Source organism: Vigna unguiculata, chromosome 1, assembly GCF_004118075.2.
Source record: "Vigna unguiculata cultivar IT97K-499-35 chromosome 1, ASM411807v1, whole genome shotgun sequence".
Lineage (NCBI taxonomy): Eukaryota > Viridiplantae > Streptophyta > Magnoliopsida > Fabales > Fabaceae > Vigna > Vigna unguiculata.
The window spans coordinates 8,329,482-8,349,923 of NC_040279.1; the positions used below are offsets into that span (position 1 = coordinate 8,329,482).

General features: G+C 37.1%; 1 long non-coding RNA gene across 2 annotated transcripts; it reads right to left on the minus strand.

Annotated features, from left to right (window-relative positions):
- Positions 1-714: 714 nt before the first annotated feature.
- LOC114181638 lies at positions 715-20,145 on the minus strand. 2 transcript variants are annotated; one of them, XR_003603877.1, is made up of 5 exons: positions 19,742-20,145; positions 2,119-2,236; positions 1,587-1,693; positions 1,368-1,474; positions 715-1,285 (listed from the first exon to the last, which is right to left on the minus strand). It is a non-coding gene; the product is annotated as an uncharacterized LOC114181638 (long non-coding RNA). The 2 variants fall into 2 exon arrangements; XR_003603881.1 differs by lacking the exon at positions 2,119-2,236.
- Positions 20,146-20,442: the final 297 nt, after the last annotated feature.

Below are 20,442 nucleotides of genomic sequence, written 5' to 3' on the forward strand. Positions count from 1 at the left end.
AAGGGTTAGATTCAGCTACTGTTGTGAAATCACCATGGAGGTTATTTTCTTGTGCCTGGTCACACTGCTTTTGTTCAGAAGGAGAATCCCCAACTTCATTAAGATAATTTCCTTAATGACTAGGAGGGTCAGCATCACCCCTTCCAAAGTACTTAGCCTGCAAGTTCTTGATTTTAGCCTTCATCTCCATAATAAGCCTCTCTTGCTTTTCAAATTTCTCTTGTAAAGCAACACTTTTTGTAAAACACCCTTCATAGCCATTGCAAGAAAATTTAGCAGTGACTTCATCCTAAATATGGATTGCACTTGCAACAATTGGATTCTTCTTATCATCCTCGCTTAGAGACCACTCACACACAGCTTGGGATAAATAAAAAACATTTCCAAATCACTTTCTAAGAACTCATACGCACTGAAAAATATCAAAATATTAAAGAATGGTGTTTGTTTACTGTTTTCTTTTAAAAAATCGACTCAATGTTAAAGTCCAAATCTTTACAAATGGATACTGCAAAATTTGTGTAAAATGATTTTTCCCATGTACATCTTCTAACCCAAGTTGACGAGCAACCCATAGTTATGTCAATGGAAAATAGGATATCATATACAAATTATTAACAAACAGAAATAAACAAGTTTTGAAATTATTAATTACATGTACAACTGCAACACAACCGCCTATATTAAGGGTAAAAGAATTTTGATTTTCTCGTACAACCTTACATCCACGATTCAAAGCACCGATCAAAAACGTATGTACATAATTCGCCCAATTAAAGTCACTCAAGTTGTCCAAATTGTCTAAAATTTGGAAGGCATATTTGAGACAGTCTTAGAGGTCCTAGGGAAATAAAAGACACAAAAATAGAGTAATAAATAAAGCCTACACACACTATCCACATCGTCATCATCCCTACCCATACAGATCTTAATCTTCTCATGTATGTCTCCTACTGTAATTGGTTTGTTGTGAAATAGTGAACCTACTAACCCACTTACATCACTATCAAACTTAACAGATTTACTAACCATACTAACACCTAAGCAAATACAAACATTATACACTGATAAGCAAACCAATTGCTGCCCAACACGAATGAAGTCCCCATTAGAAACCCATTGATACAAAAACTTCCCTAATCAATGGGTGGTTTATTTCCACCACCTTCCCCAACTCCAAACACCATCTAAAAGGTGTAACTTTTATTCTTTTACGATGACTTGGTTTGAGTAAATTGTTGGCTTCAACAATGTACTTCGTCTCACACTTATGCACAATTCTTACCTATATTTTCACAACAAAACAATTTAAGTCAAATTTTCAAAAGAACAATTCAATTGAAAGGTACTCAAGCTTGAAAAATAACCTGTTGATCCTTCTCTTCCATCCTTGTCTTGCTTTCACTGCATGCTTGTAGAAGATATTTTCCTTGCCGTTTACAAGGCATAAAAAAAATGAAGCAAATCAATAATTCTACAAACCACACCACACAAAAAAAATTATGACCATGCACAAATATTGCCCTGTAATATTAACTTTGAAAAGAACAATTCAATTGAAAGGTACTCAAGGCTTGAAAAATAACCTGTTGATCCTTCTCTTCCATCTTTGTCTTGCTTTCACTGCATGCTTGTAGAAGATATTTTCCATGCCGTTTACAAGCCATCACAAAAATGAAGCAAATCAATAATTCTACAAACCACACCACACAACAAAAATTACGACCATGCACAAATATTGCCCTGTAATATTAACTTTGACAATTTATGAATAATATTAAACTTAATCCGCAACTTAAATGACAAAATAATTACTCCTACAACAGCGTCACAAAATATATTCCACGGATCATCACTTAATTCAGTAAAACTCAACACAATTCTGAATATTTAGTAAGTAACAATTCAACTAAATGACACTATCATACATTAATTATAAGTACTCATAAATTGGTTCTTAAAAAACTAATCCATAGGTATTCGCTTTAGTCCTCTATCCTTCATTTATTGAAATAACGGGTATCAACAAATTCATAAATACGATATCTATAAAAAACACACAACATTGTAATCTGAACACATGCACAAAAATTATTGACCACAATCACAACTGCTTACCACTATAACATGAATGTTCCTTAAATGGAGTTATCCCACGTGCTACGAGATAATGCACCACCGACCATCCATTACGTGCACATACATCATCACATAAAATTAAACAATTGGAATGACCCTACATATCACATATTCAATCACTTATCAAATAACTAGTTTCATGAGAAAAGGAATTTCAACTAAGTCAAACTTAAATAAAATGTTACATATTTCTAATTCTGCAATCTTGACTCATCTTAAGTAAGAACAATCAAAATGAATGGTTACATAAGGTTCTTATGAACAACTACATAGCCAAAACTAAGAGAGAAGTTATGACCATACCAAGGTGTATGTTTCATTCATAGTAAACTACCACGATTCTTAAAGTGCATCAATTATATTCAAACTAAACCCAATTTTTTATTAACTTCTTGTGCTATAGCTTACTATCCATAAATGTTACTACTTTCAAGTACCTTCACCACCAAGTTAGACCACATATCATCGTTAGGTGTGAACAAGTGTGCGAGAGATGTTTTGTTCTTGTTCTTGACATGGTTGAATGTGTTGCCAAGGAACTTTAAGAAGCTAACTCAAAACCTGCTCAAGTTGGCAGTGGTGGATTCGAGTGCTACCACCAAATGCAACTCTGGCATATGGTTTTTATAAAGAAAACCTTCAAAATGAAGTTATTTCCCTAACTTGTTTTGAATAATTAGATATCTTAATTATTAAGCAAATCTTATTACTACACATTAACTAGGCTTAGACAAATTAATAATTGAGGTCATTGTACTTCCATTGATGAATGTCCAAACACTATTGCTTTTCATAGTATAACTTTCAGAATAATCTATATGATTCAGACCTGGAACAATTTTTTTCTAAATTTGTTATTTTCTTTCTATTAGTTGATAAGTATTTAATAAATGCAATACTTTTGATGCAGCTTCTACATATTTGAAAATCTAAAATTTGATACCAATAATGTAACATGTGAAGTGTAAGGTCCACTTATTTTCAGCCCTAATGTTTTAAGGCCTAGCCTCATCTATTGGGCCTAAGGGCCAGCCCATAGGGTGCCCCCAAAGACTCACTTTCAGTCTTTTGGTTTCCCATTTTGTAAACACTTACAAAACAACTCACTTTCCCTTTTCTCTTTTCTCTAATAGAGAGCTCTGCTAGGATTTGATCAAGGCTTTTCTTTGAGGTAGCTAAGCTTCATTTACTCCATGTAAGTTAATCCCCAACTAGTACTTTCACTTCCCCAGCCTTGGTGTCGTAGTTCCGACTAGGGTTATCTTGTAATCTCGTTTTTGGTTCTGATGTTAGTATTTTCAGCTCGCATAAGTTCCTGGAGTTGTAGTAATCCTCCATGTTGTCTGTTTGTGCCTTTTACTAGCATCTATCTAGGTAAGGGAAGCTAGTTTTTATTTTTTATTTTTGAAGTATGTTGCTTGTTTTCACTTCTGTTTTATGCATAAAATGATTGGAAAATGCTTTTGCTCGTGTGCGACTGAACTATAATGTTTTGTGGGACTGTTTCTGGCTTTGCATGCATGGAACAATGGCAATAACTGATATCCTCACCCAAGCGAGCATGTCTCACCTAGGCGAGAGTAGCAGAAGCTCGCCTTGGTTGGCGGAGAGCTCTCGATTTGAGCGATGAACCATCTTGCTCAGGCGAGAGGGTCTCGCCTCAGCGAGAAATCGTGGAAAACCTGTGTGTTTCTGTTGGATCGTGGATTAGGCAGGGGACTTTAGTTTTAGGCGAAGAGCGATCTTGCCCAGGTGAGAAGGCCCCGCTTAGGCAAGAATTTACAAAGTGCTCACTGTGCCACTATTGCAGGCCTCGCTCAAGCGAGAATGCCTAGCTTCTAGCCTAAGCAAGAATGGTGCAGGTTTGATGTTTATTTCCTTGATTTATCCATGATTGGTTGTGTATCTTGAAAATGCAACAAGTATGTGAATATGCATGATTATTTGATTCCTATGAACTAAAATTGGTATGCTTGGTATGAAATAAGTCATGGATTTGATGATTTGATGGTTGGTTATAAATATTGGCATGAGATTGGTATGCATGATAAGTTTATGTTTGTCTAGTGGAACATGATTTTGGTATGGTATAGGACATAAATCCATGACCTTTTTGGTGAGAGCTCGTGGTGGTGCCTCATGGTCAGGACGTACTTCCATGAATCTCTTGGTGAGATCTCATGGTGGTGCCGCATGGTTAGGATGTAATTCCATGAAGCTTTCGTGGTGGTGCCTCATGGTCAGGACGTAATTCCACGAAGGTTTCGTGGTGGTGCCTCAAAGTCAGGACGTAATTCCATGACCCTTTTTGGTGGGAGCTCATGGTGGTGCCTCATGGTTAGGATGTAATTCAACGACGCTTTTGTAGTGGTGCCTCATTATATAATTTAGTAAGGATTCAAGTAAGGATTCAAGTAAGGATTGCATCCTGAAACTCTAAAGAGTCAGTGAGTCTTACGTAGAGCGTACTAACTCAAGTGGTGGGAGTAGCAAGAGGCCCTAGTCTTTGGCAGGATAATGGCCTTAGATGTTTGAAGGCTAACCTTGTCAGTGGTAGGGTGAAACCCATTGGCAATGGCTCTGCAGAGCAGTAGAGGCCACCACAAGTGCAAGCATCTAGTGAATTTGACTAATTATATGAATTCGGATAATTGAATCTTAAAATCTTAAATTTTCTGCTATCACATGTTTGGGCAATTTATGTATCTTTGGCTTTTAAATGGTATGCTCAATTGTATGATAAAACCTTTTTACTCTAGCTTACTCTTTCTGTTTGCTTGTGTGTCTCGTGTGTGGTTTTCTCCTTTTGCGATGATCATCAATTTATTGATGTGCGTAGATGTGGGAACTCTTGGTGATCACAGTGGTGATGGGGATGTTGCAGCTTAGTTGGCCATGGTTTAGTGTTGGGTCGTTGTTGAGCCCATGTTGAAGAGTTATTATTATATTGTAATCTCTTCTTTATGAGCAAGCTTTTGGTCAACTGTTGAATCTTTCCGTTTTGTTAAAGGTACAGTGGTATGCCTTAATTTCTCTTTATTGAATACTTGGATGGCTGCGAAATCCTTATTCCTTAAGTCTCGTACCCTTGGATATTATAATATGTACAATATTTTATTTGAATAGATATATCTATTAAAATGGGACGTTACATCAAGACTGAAGACAATAATTTTTAACTGAAACAAATTATAGGAACCTACCTGTTACCATTTATAATGGGAAATGTGCAATATTTTGGAATTGGGATTAGGACCTTTTTTTCAATTGAGTCAGTTCCTATTAGGGGTATTTCATACTTTGTGAAATTTTAGATGCCTAATTTAATGTTTTAGCACTTCCCACCTCTCAAATTCATATCTATCTCTTTTTATTTTTCTTTGTCAACCTATATATCTATGAACATTGCTTGCAACTTTGTTTCTGTTCAATAAGACTGTGTGTTTGCGATAGGTTTATATTTTGTTTTGTATTGTTTACTTGTTTTTTAATTTCATTCAACTAGACATCTACTACACTGCTTATATACTAAATGTAACGTCCCATTTAATTATTAAGCGAAATTAAAGGAAACGTCACACAAAATAGTACTGTAGCGTAGTCTTGGGGTCCTTAACACAACCCCTACAACCTGGGCACACCATGATGCCAACGGGAAACCAGATACAAGTCTAACAAAAGAGAATAGAGTAGCAAAGCGTAAAACAATACACGGGCCATAGCCCTAACGAAAACCATGAAGAAAATAAACTCCAGCCCCGATGGCTAAGCACCGGAATTGCTATTTCCTTGCTGACCACGAGAACCTCACCCATCTGCTCCCATCAATTAAATTGATGATCATCGCAAGAAAGAAGAGCCACATACAAGATAACCATACAATAAATTGGATAAGCTAGAGCCAACAACATTTGCATCATACAGTCAAACATAATTTCACCGTCCAATATCCATACAACAACCAAGCATATTATGACTTTTCAATCAATACACTACGACTCGACTCAACTCATTCAGATACGTATAACCTGGTCGGATTCAGTGGATGCTTGCACTTGTGGTGGATACCTCTGCTCACCCCCGAGCTGCTCCCCCCCGAGCTGTGTGTTACAAGTGTTACGATGGATCAATTTTCCCTCACCACAAGGTTAGCCCTTAATGAATTTCAGGCCTCCTACTACTCTCACCACAGGAGTCAGTCCGCTCTAGGTGAGACTAACTGACTCCTTAGAGCGTCAGGATGCAACCTTACCTTGAATCCTTACCTAGTTATACAGATGGGGCACCACTATGGACACCCATTAACAAGGGCCATGGAATTACGTCCCGACCACTGAAACGCGACTCTGAAAGTCTCACCTAGAGACCTCAAGGAATTATGCACTGACACAGACAAAACAAAATCACGCAGCCAAAATAATATTCACCATGCATGTATGCGTTAATTTTACCAACCTTTAAAGCCAACACCTTTCATATTCCAGGCCCAACTCATTTCAACTCATCATAAACCATCCATGCACCAAGGATTTCTGAATCATCTCGTTATCATGCCTCTTTAATACCAACCATTCCATTACAATCTCATGCTAAACTCATGTCAACCCATTATTCATAATTCATGACTTGCATCACTCAATCATACTCATTCATCTCAACTTTTAGCACAATACTCAAAACCAAGCAAGCATTATCCATACAAAGCCAAGAAAAACAATCCCACATCGCATTGCCTCGCCCAGCACCTCGCTCAGGCTGGAGGGTCTCGGTCAAGCGAGACGTTCTCGCCCAGGCGAGCCCCCTTCGCCTAGGCGAGGGCTCAAAAAATGGAGCAGAAGCACACGCGGGATCTCGCTTAGGCAAGACCCCTCTCGCCTGGGCGAGATGCTCGCTCGCTCAAAAATCACAATGGGTCGCCTAGGCGACCCTTCGTGGCAAAACATCTAGGTGAGCCCCTGTTAACCTCGCCTAGGCGAGGCATGCCCGCTTAGGCGAGTTTAACAGTCCTCGCCATTGTTTTCTCCTGCAGTGGACAACATAACATACCAAACAATGATCCAATCATCTTATACATCCATAACAGTGCTAAAAATGCAATCAAACGCAAGACCAACACCAACAACCATAAACATCTCAGACATTTTGGAGGGTTCTAGCTTCCCTTATCTGGAAAGATATTAAGAGGACTTTGGCAGCCAAGCGTGAGAAGACAGCAACTCAAGGAACAAACGGAGGAGCTGAAAGGATAGAGAAACAAGAGCACGAGATAGGTTACTTGGAAACCCTAACTGAAAAAAAAAACGAAAAGGAACAACGAAGACGAGTATGGGCTAGCAACAGTACTTACATGGAGTAGGAAACAACTTCGAGCTAGCTTGAAGATGGCAGGAACCTAACCCTAGCAGAGCTTTCTAGGAGAGTGGAAGCGTTAGGGCAGCTACGGACTAGCTTTATCCTTTGGGCCAGCTCTTCGGCCCATCAGATTTTGGGGCAGCCCTTTTTATTAAGGGTCATAAAAGAATAGGCCTTACACTAAACAAAAAGCATTACGACGTGACATTGTTTCTGGTTCATCATTTACACCCAGTTTTCTCACATACACAACACGTAAATATTTACAAACCCTCTGGCTAAAGAACCCAATATTGGAACATCATTGGCATAGTATCAGAACAAAAGGAAACATCTATTTTATACAACAAACTCGCAAGCACATAGTATAATGCAAAACTAGAAAACTTAAAGAAAACAAGAATAATGTTTTTTCGCTTTGAAATACCCAGATAAAGAACTCGAACCTCGAAAAACAATGGGGCAACAACCAAATGCTGGCAGAGGAGGCACTTCGCCTGACCGATTAGAGAATACCTTTTCAAGTTGACGTCTTTTCGCTTTGGTCCTCTACGCCACACAACAACGACCTCCAACTATTCTCCCTAACCCCAACGATAGACATAATACTCTTCTCCTTAATCCTTTCCACCTCTTCCATTTTGTTACTTCAACGGCGATGACAACAAACCCCACACTACCGAATGCCCACATAATCCTTTGCTTTTTTATGCTCGATGAACCCTATGTTCCTATGAAATTCATTCTTCTCACCATAGACACCTTTGTTCCTTTGTTATTCCTTCTTCTCACCACAAACAAATACTTTCCATTTCCTTTACATTTAAATTTACTTCACTCACAATGCACGAACACAAACCTCATAATAGAAGGAGAAAGACAAGGAAATACAAAAAAAGAAATGTAGAAACGAAGAAGCGGGAGAGAAAAAAAATGCAAACTTTCAGGGTGTAAGAAACCGCACTGCACTTCCTATAGGTTATTCGCCCAAGACAGTTTTTTAATTTCTGATAGTATTTTGAGGTTTGGAAAGGAGTAGTTGATGGGATAAAGAAAATTATAGAGATAGTAGAATGTGGAAGTTGTAGTTGGAAGGAGTATGTAGTTGTAGTAGTGAGAGTGGTGTGCTAGATGTGATCTTAGTTCTTGGCATTCATCAAATGGTTGAGTATATGGGTATTTATAGACCTATAGAGTATTCTAGAAAGTGCTAGCCACAACTTGTGTGGAATGTTCTAGATTTTTCTCTCTATAGAATGTTCTTGATATTCTCTTCCTATCTTAGGCTTTTCTACTTTGTTCTAGGACTTTCATTACATTTTAATACTTTTATCTTAGGATTTTCTAGATTCTTCTAGAATTTGCATTACACTTTAATACTCCTCCTTGATGCAAATTCGGTAACTCCAAGCATAGTGCGTAGTAGTTCAAACCTTGGTCTTGGTAGTGCTGTTGTAAAAATATCTGCAATTTGGTCTTCTGTTGTGTAGTACTTTTTGCGACCAATCTGGCCTTGTGCTTTTGTATAGTTCCATCAGGATTGAACTTTGTTTTATATACCCATTTCACTCCAATGATGTCTTTTCCTTGAGGACAATTTACGAGCTCCCAAGTGTTATTCTTCTCCATCATTTTAACCTCTTCTTCCATAACCTTGACCCATATTTCTTGCTTTGATGCTTCCTCAAAGCAATTAGGCTCAATCATGGCCATATTGTAGGTTTTGTATATGTCTACCAAATATCTTACTCGTCTTGGAGTGGACTCTAGTGAAGAATCTTCTAATGGAGGTGGAGAAGGCGTACCTGAAGCTTCTGCCTCTTCTTGAATTTCTTATTGATATTGTTGCACTGGGACTAAAGTGTTGCTTTTAACAACTTTTTCTTCTTCCCAATTCCAAGAAGCATTTTCATCAGTTTCAACATCTCGACTAATGACGAGCTCTTTTGTTTGTAGGTTGTAAACTCGATAGCCTTTTGATTGTGTGCTATATCCCAAGAATATTCCTCGTATAGTCTTATCTTCAAGCTTGTGCCTCCTTTGATCAGGAACATGTATGTAGCAGATAGATCCAAATACTCGTAGGTGTTTGGCTGATGGCTTTCTTACACTCCAAGCTTCAATGGGAGTCTTATCTTTGACTGCCTTAGTTGGACATCTGTTTAAAATGTAAACTACAATGTAGACTGCTTCAGCCCAAAAAATTTTAGGCATACCTTTCTCTTTTAGCATTGATCTTGCCATCTCCATGACTGTGCGATTTTTTCTTTCTGACACACCATTTTGTTGTGGAGTATATGCGACTGTGAGTTGTTTCTCTATGCCTTCATCTTCGCAGAATTTGTCAAACTCGCGAGATGTGTATTCCTTTCCACGATCACTTCTTAGTACTTTTATCTGTTTTCCACTTTGCTTCTCGACAAGGGCCTTGAATTTCTTGAATATTCCAAAGACTTCTAACTTTGCCTTTAAGAAATAAACCCATGTCATTCTAGAGAAGTCATCAATGAAGAGGATGAAATACCTATTGTTGTGATGTGAAGGCGTCCTCATTGGTCCGCAAACATCAGTATGGATCAACTCTAGCAAGTCTTTTGCTCTCCATGCTTTGTCCGTCGAGAATGGTAATCGATGTTGTTTACCAAGGAGACATCCATCGCATGATTCATTATTCTCCTTTAAGCATGGAAGATCTCTCATCATGTTTTCAGATATAGAAGCTTTAAGGCATGTGTGTTGAAGTGGCCAAATCTCCTATGCCAAAGCCACGAGTCATCAACTTCTGCCTTCATGGCAATATTAGTTCCAGGTTTGAAGCTTATGGGAAAGCTTCTATTTCTCTTCTCCATTTTTACTTGGCCAATTTCTATCTTTCTACTGTCATAAATTTTGCATGTATCTTTCTCAAAGTCGAGAGAATATCCATTCTCCATCATTTGGCCAATACTTAAAGGATTCTCTTTAAGATTGGGAACTAGTAAAACATCCTTGATGAATTTTGTACCTTTCTTTGTCTCCACCATGACAGTTCCTGTGCCTTGAGACTCCACTGTGGCACCGTTTCCTAGTTGAACTTTGACATTGACTGATTTATCAATGTCTTTGAAGATGCTTTGATCTTTGGCCATGTGATTGCTGCATCCACTATCCAAGTACCAACTTTCTTTTCCTCTAGGAGATTCTTGATTGGCATAAAATAAGTGTTGCTCCTGATTATGTTCTTCAGCAAAGTTTGCTTGATGCTTATTTTTATTACGACAATACTTCTCTACGTGGCCAAATTTCTTGCAGTACTAACATTGAGGTTTTCCATGATGCCAACAATTTTTTTCCATGTGACTTGTCTTTTTACATATGCCACATGGGGGATATTTTCCTTGACGAGTCATAGGGAGGCTTCTAGAATTTTCTTTATTTCTAGAAATTTCTCCTCTACTTTTATTTCCTTCATATTGTTTATTCTGAGACAGTAATTTTAGTTTTGATTGAAAGGCATTTTCGACTGAGTCTTCTTCATGCCTTTTCAATCTTTGTTCATAAACTTCAAGAGAGCCCATTAGTTGTGTTACTGACAATGTGGCCAAATCTTTTGTTTGTTCAATCGCGGTTGCGATTGCATCATATTTTTGGGAATAGAAATTAAAATTTTCTCAACGATTTTTTTGTCAAGAATAGTTTCCCCATAACCTCTCATCTGTCTAACTATTTCCTTTATTCTAGAATAGTAGTCTTTAATGGTCTCAGATTCTTTCATTCTTATTAATTCAAACTCTCGTTTTAGAGAATGAAGTTTAACATTGCGTACCTCATCACTTCCTTGAAACTCTTCTTGTATTGTGTTCCAAGCTTGCTTTGCACTTGTGGCACCTATTATTCTCGGAAAGATTGTGTCATCAACTGCTTGTTGAAGAGAAAATAAAACCTTTGAATCCTTCTGTTTGTTTTCCTTCAACTCCTTCTTCTGAGTTGTAGTAAGAGTGGAAGTGTCTTCTAGAATAGTGAATCCCTCTTCTATAATGTCCCACAAGTCTTGGGAGCAAAAGAATGTCTTCATTTTGACACTCCAAAAATTATAATTTTTGCTTGTGAAAATAGGTACTGGAATTGATGATGTTTGATTGGTAGTGGCCATAGGTTGAGAAAATATTTTGGAAGTAGTATAGAATGAAGTTCTAATTTTTTACGAAGTAGTTGAAAAATTTATCTACGCCCAGTAGATGATCGAACGTAGCTCTGGTACCACTGATAGTATTTTGAGGTTGTGAAAGGAATAGTTGATGGGATAAAGAAAATTATGGAGATAGTAGAATGTGGAAGTTGTAGTTGGAAGGAGTATGTAGTTGTAGTAGTGAGAGTTGTGTGTTAGATGTGATCTTAGTTCTTGGCATTCATCAAATGATTGAGTACATGGGTATTTATAGACTTATAGAGTATTCTAGAAAGTGCTAGCCACAACTTGTGTGGAATGTTCTAGATTTTTCTCTATGTAGAATGTTCTTGATATTCTCTTCCTATCTTAGGCTTTTCTACTTTGTTCTAGGACTTTCATTACATTTTAATAATTTTATCTTAGGATTTTCTAGATTCTTCTAGAATTTGCATTACACTTTAATAGTTTCATCAAATTCAAGTTAGAAATATAAGCCACGTCCAAAATTCCACTTATGCTTGCCAAGTCAGGGAGTCACGTTGGAGTCATAAACTTGTAGTCAATTGATCATTATCCTTTTGGAAGAAACCCATTCAAACACTTATCCATCCTTGTAGGGCCTACGAGTGGTAGCCTTCGTTTAATTTTTGTTCCTTATCAAATCATAGGACTAGCGTAGTATTTTGGTGAGAAGAGATTCATGTTTCTGACTTTTGCTTCGTGGGGCCCGGGGTAAGGAATTCCACTAGGTCACATTGTAGTACAGTTCTCTTTTCCTTTCTTCCTAACTTCATCTTTTAATACTTTTATGTGATAAAATCAAGTGGCCTCTGATGGAACATTGAATCATATGGGGCAGTCTTGTTCTCGTCGCAACCTTATTTCCTCTCGCTTCTTTAGTTAACCAATGTATCAGTATTTTTCCTTTGCTTTTGTGCATATCAATTTGTGTTTATTTTTGTGTTTGAAGTGTAAATCACGTGCATGGTTCCTTTGCTATATTATGTTGGGAGTATTTTTCATTGGTTGAAGACTCTTGGGGGACCCACCTTAGCCTCTTGCTTTTAATTTGGAATACCCTTTGCTGGATGGTTCATGTGTTTGCTATTCGTCTTTGATTGTCGTATGACCTTGGAGTGAAAACAGGTGTGTGGTGTGTGCGAGTATGGTTTATATAATAACATGGATGTAACTCGTTGATGAAAAATCTGTGAACATTAGGAAATTGAGGATTAAATTTTGGGCCTCGAAGGGTGTTTAGACTTAGTCGTGGTTTGTGGATAGCCTTTCACTCTTATGATTTGCATAGTGTGAGTCTTTCCCTTGCTCAAAGACTCGTGGTGGAGTTAAGTTGTTGTGGGTTTTCCGTCTCCCCTAGAAGCTAGTGGTAACTCTTTCGCCTGCGTGAGACAGTAGAAAGAGGTTCTCTTTGCCTATGTGAGAAAGTGGAAGAGGCCATTAATGACTTTTTCGCCTACGTGAGCCAGCGGAAAGAAGGGAAAGATGTTTCGCCCTTAGTTCTGACTTGTTGTTGAGTATAGTGCTCGGTAAGCGATTCACCAAAGGTTTCAGTCGTAAGTCCTTGAGGAACAGGAAGACAAGTTCTCGTCGCGATGGTGGATGACTTGAACTAGATGGTTCTAAGGAACTAGTTCTTGTGGTTGGAGGCAGGTGACGAGAAAACTGGAGAGTGGTAGTGATTATCATGTTGCATTCCGTGATGGGAAAACGAGAGGGTGGTAGTGATTACCATGTTCAATATCTTCTTGGTTTGATATGATAATTCACATTATTTGTAAAGTATTCTTCTGTTAAGTTCTTATATATATTTTGTCTTGTTAGCTTACCCTTGTTTATTTATTTTGTGTGTTTATGCGATGATCGTATAACGTGTGTGTTATACGGGAGTAGGTGATAATACATGTGTGTTAGACGTGGTGTAGATTGACGAGAGGATGAGATGAACACGGGGTTTTTGTTTACTAAGATTTATTTCAAATAAATATCAATGACAATGTAATTTATTTTAAGTTACTATTGTTATTTGAAAATTGGAAATTTAATTTGTTTCACTTATGCATTTGAAGATAATATTAAAATTTTATCTATGTTGTTTTTGTACGAAGTGTATGTTTTAAAAATGCCCGTGATATCCAAAATAAGGGTGTTACAGAGTGAGTGTTTGGTGTAGAAAGTGATTGTGAATCAGGGTGTTACAGAGAGAGTAATTGTGGCAGAAACACTTAAAATTCTCGCCCATGCGAGATAGGTGTCGCCCAAGCTAAAAGCTCCAAAGGTCAAACATTTGTTACAGGGAATTCTCGCCTAGGCGAACCATTTCTCGCTTAAGCGAGATTAGAAGAAAAAATTCTAGCATTGTTTTCTACATAGCTCACCCAAGCGAAGCGCGATAGGTTTCGCTTGGGCGAAAATTTTGTCAATTTTAGAGAACATAGATTTTTCCACTTTTCAAAATTGAGATCAACTTTTACTTACTCAAGTCATGATCATTTCAGTCCAAATAAACCAAAAACACATATCAAATTATTCTTCAACCTATTCTCTATCAATCCAAAAGGTTTCACATAATCAAACTCAAATTCCTGCAGCAATAAAACCCATCTTATTAGTTTTGGCTTTGGATCATATTTCGTTAACAAGTAATCTTTTGCAGCATGATCAATATATACAATGACAAATGATCTAATCAAATATGCTCTATATTTCTCAATGAATACACTATATCTAACAATTCATTTTCGGTTATTGCATAATTAATTTGAGCTTCATTAAGGACTTTGCTAGCATAATGTATACCATGAAAAACTTTAGATTTTCTCTATCCTAAAATTACTCCTATGGCATAGTCACTTGCATCGCATTAATGCAAAGCCTAAATCCCAATCAGGAGCAATTATCATAGGAGTTGAAATTAATTTATGTTTTAACAATTCAAAAGCATGCAAACATTCGACATCAAATTTAAAAGGTGTATCCTTGTTAAGCAGATTGCTGAGTGGTTTAGCAATTCTAGAGAAATCTTTGATGAATCTTCTGTAAAATCCAGCATGGCCTAGAAAACTATTGACACCCTTCACATTTATGGGTGGTGGCAACTTTTCTATGATCTCCACCGTAGCTTTATCAACTTCAATACACTTAGTAAAGAATTTGTGGCCTAGCACCATACCTTTAGTCACCATAAAATGGAACTTTTCGTAGTTCAAGACTAGATTTGCATCAACACACCGCTTCAGTACATTGTTTAAGTTCTTCAAGCATTGATATAATGAAGCACCAAATACATAAAATTTATCCATAAAGAATTCTATACATTTTTACATTAGGTCAGTGAAGACTGTAAGCATGCACCCTTGAAAGGTTGCTAGTGCGTTACATAATCTGGAGGGCATTTTCTTCTAAGCAAACACAACAAAAGGACAAGTAAAAGCAGTTTTGTCCTTGTCTTCTAGATCTACTACTATTTGATTATAACCAAAATATCGATTTAAATGAAAATAATAGAAAGTTTGTCCTACTAACCTTTCTAACATTTGGTCCATGAAAGGTAAATGAAAATGATCTTTCCTAGTGGCTTGATTTCCTTTTATATAATCTATGCACATTCTCTAGCGTTTGACTATTCTAGTAGGAATTAATTCATTTTTCTCATTATAAATTACAATCATACCTCCTTTTTTTGGAACTACCTAGATCGGGCTGACACATGCATTATTGGAGATTGATACCCGAATCAAGTAATTTATTACTTCTTTTTTTACCATCTCTTTCGTGGTTGAATTCAGTCGTCATTGAGGTTGTGCTACCAACTTGTAATTGTTGGTATCGCGCAGCGGAATGTTTGAGCGTGTGGACAAAAAACCAAGAGGAATTAATACTTCAAAAATTTTCCAAAATTTATCAATTAAATCAATAATTAATTTCTTTGAACACAATAATAGATGAAATCAAGAGATAGAGAAGAAGATTAAACACAAGTATTTATACTGGTTCGGATCAAAAGACCCTACGTCCAGTTGTTAATCTCTCAAAAACAAGATTAACTAAATCACTAACAAGTAACAGATTTACAATCAGATATTAAGACTGTAAGGAAAGAAAACACCTCTCTTGAATCACACAAGAGATGAACACCTTTCTTTGAATCACACAGAGAACTTTGACCTTAGCTTTCCTAGCAACAACAGCAGCACTCAATCTCCTAGAACACCTCTAAGGAAAAGTTATCGCTTTACCCACACTAGGTTTTTCAAAGCTTCTATTGAGAACACTCAGACAACTCTCTTGCAGTCACAACACTAGTACTCTAGCTTCTCAAAAAGGTAATTGAGAAGTAACTCTCAGGTCCCTTAAATAAGGGTTCCAGAAATTAGGTCAAAAAGCTGAACAGTCGCGCTCAACTGGCCAGGATAATCGATTATCACTAGTGATAATCGATTATTCCAGTGTGGTTTATGAAAAACAAATTTTTGAGCAGATAATCGATTATCAGAGGTGATAATCGATTATTCCAGTGCTTTCTTTGGAAAAGTTGGTTCAGCTCAGGATAATCGATTATTCTAAGTGATAATCGATTATCACTTTGATTTTTCGAGAAACACCATAATTTCTTGTACAATACTGATTCTAACTAATCTAATTACATTTTACAAGATAGCTTTAAACACTACAACACATGGTCTTCATATTTGCTTCCAGATGGCTTTCATGGCTTCTTTTATCATCATCAAAATCTTGCTTCAGCATTTAGACTTATATTGCTTTTGCCAAAAATCTCCCCCTTTTTGATGATGATCAAAACAATATGTTTAAAGTATTTGCAATCAAAATATCTTACAAGTAGATTTGTTAGTAGCATTGTTGGATTTAAACGTTTAAACTTTTTCTCCCCCTGTTTTGATCATATGAAAAAAAACTTTAATAAATAAGCTCCCCCTCAATTAGGCAATGGTAAAGAATAATAAGACAAATATACTTTTATTGAAAAAATAATAAAACTGGAAAACATATTACAATTAGAAAATAGACTATGATGGTGACTTTTAAAAGTCTTGACTCATGTCATCATCTTCCTCATATTTATCAAATTTATGTTCTAAGTTAGAGATCCTAGAATCTAATCCTCTAATTAAGCCAGTGACTTCTTCATGTCTGTGAGTGGAGAGAAGAAAGAATTCTTCAAATCTCTGGTTGAGATTTAAAATGTGATCCTCTAAAGAGGATGAGCCATCAACTCCACTAGATGATCCAATATTTGTGTCAACAGAAGGAATAAGAGCAGTGGGAAGATTTTCTTCTTCTTCATTGTCCGAGGGAGGCATATCATCCTTGTGAATGTAGGTATTCCCAAAAGGAATAAATTTCATATGCTTCAAGGAGTTTTCCGCAATTTTGTTTGCTGCAGTTGTCTTATGAGACTGTTCATCAGAGATATTTACCCTTTTTTACTCACAAATACGAGAGATGAGCAAGGAATATGAGAGAGGATATTGAGGCAATCTCTTGGCCTAGCATGGTGTCAAGAATGATGCTTGGCTAATAGATGGGGATGTGGTTGAGCATGGCATATATGATCATAAGATCTGCTTCACTGCACTATGCGTGGTTTGTACCACGTGGACATAAAATCCAAACAATGAGATAGTGAAGTAGACGCTCATCGATTTTGAGAGGTCCGGCCCGCAATTGGCAGTCGATTTCTTGATTTGGGCGTCGCATAAAGGATCTATATGCAAAAATTCTGTTGAACCCTTCAATGCCAGCCGTGAGGATTGGAGATGTGCCATCATGAATGGTAAATTGTGCAACATTTTCCCAAATATCATCATCTAAAATAATGTCGACACCTTTCACTTTTGTGAACCCAATTCCATCTCTGAATTTGTAATTGAAGTAGAAGGCTCGTACCAAATATGGGTAGTAGGTGCCTTGCATCTCTGTGAAGAATTTCACACCTTGTTCAGCCAGAAAATTTTGAATTGTGAAATGGCGATTGTCGCAACCGGAATCGCGACGGGAAAGGCGAACCGAAAAAAGAAACGAGTTTAAAAGAGATTTGGGAGTCGCCACCATAGTTATTCTGGAAAACTATGGAAAACCATAAAGATAAAACAAGTCTGCGGAAAACCAGATTTTGGATCTGGGAGTCGGTTACGCGTAGGGAAGGTGTTAGCACCCTACAACGCCCGCCCAAGGGCGGTACCTTTAATTAAAAATGCAAAGTCGATGTGATTTTCAAAATGTTAATTTTCCCCAAAAATAATAAGACAACGATGCTAAAAAGAAACAAAATATTTTTTTTATTTTTTTGGGCCCGACAAGGATTTGACCTTGGTCCTACGTATTCTCATTAAAAATGAGAAATCAGGGTTACGTAGTTCTTTTAAAAAAAACTTGTTAGTTTGAAAATGTTGAGATTTTTGTATTTTGAAAATTTTGTATTTTTTTGGTATTTTTGAATTACCTGAAAATATGTGTCACACGACGCGAACGGTCGGACAGACACTAAAAGAGAAAAGAAACTATTTTGGTATTTTTAGAAAATAAGTGTCACACGGTGCGAGCGACCGGACAGACACAATAAAATGAAAGAGAATATTTTTTAGATTTTCTTTTTTTTTTGTAATTTTTAATAATTTTCAAATATTTGGTTTCTTAGGAATAATAAAAAAAATAAATAATAAATAAAAATAAATAAAATAAAATAATAAATAAATAAAAAATAAATAAAAATAATAAAAATAAATAAATAAATGAACGAAAATAAACAAATAATAATAATAAAAAAATAAAAGAAAAAAATAAATGAATAAATAAAAAGAAATAATTTAATGAAGAAGGGTGAGAGTGGGAAACAAAATATGGGGGTGTGTGAGTGATTAGTGGGAGGTGTAAAGCAGATACAACAACAAGCCCAAAAATAATAGACAAAGGCATGGGGTGCAGGAGTATCACATGTGGGAGGTGCATGTGGTAACAGATGGGGTGCGTGCAGTAAATAAAGGGGTGTGCTAAAGAAACACGAAATGGAGGTGCAGGAATTAAAAATGGGGGTGCGCGAAAAGAAAGGAGGAGGGTGTGGTTGAAGTAAAAGAGGGGTGTATGTGGTAAATCCTAATAGATCCAAAACATGGAGGGGTGAAGCTGAAAAAAGGGGGGGTGCACGGAGAGTGTTCAGCCCCAATTTCCATCCTAACTAACCCTAATTAAAAAAAAAGCTTCTTCTCTCCACGCTACCGACCACTCGCCACCTATCCTCTTCCGCACGAGAGAAAGGTGCGCGCGGACTCTGCAGCTCGTCACTGCCGTGCCGACCACCGTGTCTGGGTTTGCAACCATCACGCGACCCCACTCCCTCGTTCGCGAGACCGCAAGCGACCACTCCCGTTCAGAGTTGCCGCCGGCGAGGGTTTCCCTTCTCTTGTTTTTTTTTTTCTGATTTGTATTGGGTTGTTATGGTGAATTTGAGTGTGTGACAGTGATGATGATGAATGAATGTGATTCTGGTTTGTTTCTGGTATTCTGCGTTTTGGTTCTGGTTTGGTTTGGCAGCCTCCTGCTGGGGGAAGGTGATGATGAGTATGAACGGAAGTGTTGCGAGGAGGTGGTGATAATTGTTGGTGACCGTGTGGGATAGGTTTTGGTTTTCTCTGATTTTTATGCAGGTGAAAGGATGAAGATGAAGGTTGACTATGAAGAAGGAGAGGATAATGAGGATGGAAAGTGGCCTGAGTAGTGGTGCGGGGCTGAGGTTGATAATGACGACGGAGATTTAGGGTGATGGGGGTGGCGGATGAAATTGGTTTGGCTGTTATGTGTGCACATGCGGACGACAATGGAGGAGGAAGTGTGTTTTAGGTTGGTTTGGTGCGGGTGAGAATTAATGCCATGTTTCTTATGCAAGTAACCTCCATGTCATGAACGTGTATAACTATGAGCATGATGAGCGTGAAAGTGTAAACAAGATAAGCGGGGATAGCAATTCAAACCAAGCTCAACGTATACTTTCACAATTCACAAGCATAGTAGACATCCTTATTCAACAATCCTGATAGGAGTTAAGCAACTAGGGGCACTTACCTTGAAGATACTGTACAATCACGACTCCACTCTCTTCTTCTCCCAACCTCGGCACGCTTCCTTCTCTTCCTTCTATTCTCTCTGTTCTCCTTGCTTCTGTTCCCAATTTTGCTTTTTTCTCCCCGTCCCCTTGTGAAACTGTCTCCCCTTCAAATTCGTCCTTTTCTTCCTACTTATGTGTGGAGTTGCCCTTTAGTCATGGCTGCACTGCTATGCTCAGACTGTCTCCTCTGGTTGCTGCCACCATGACACACTAATCCCCAACCTTTCTTCCTCTTCTGTCCAAAACCCCCCAACAACTCTGGCCATATTTTGCATGGCCGAGTCAAGTCAAATCACTTTCTTTATTATTATTTTTTTTATATTTTATATATTTTTTCTTTACTTTTTCCTTTTTAAGAGTTTAGGCAAAATGGTGTGAAAATAAAAATAAAATGAAAATTGAAATTAAAAAAGATAAAATAAAATAAGATAAAGTGAAGTAAAAAAATAAATAAATAAATAAAAATAAAATAAAATAAAATAAAATAAAATAAAATAACATAAAATAAAATAAAACAAGATAAAATAAATAAAATAGATAAATAAAAAGCAAGACAAAATTAAAATTAAAATTGAAAATAAAAACAAATAAATAAATAAAAGAAAAGGAGTATATATGTACATCCAAATTAATGTTGATTTTTTTTTTGTGATGTGTT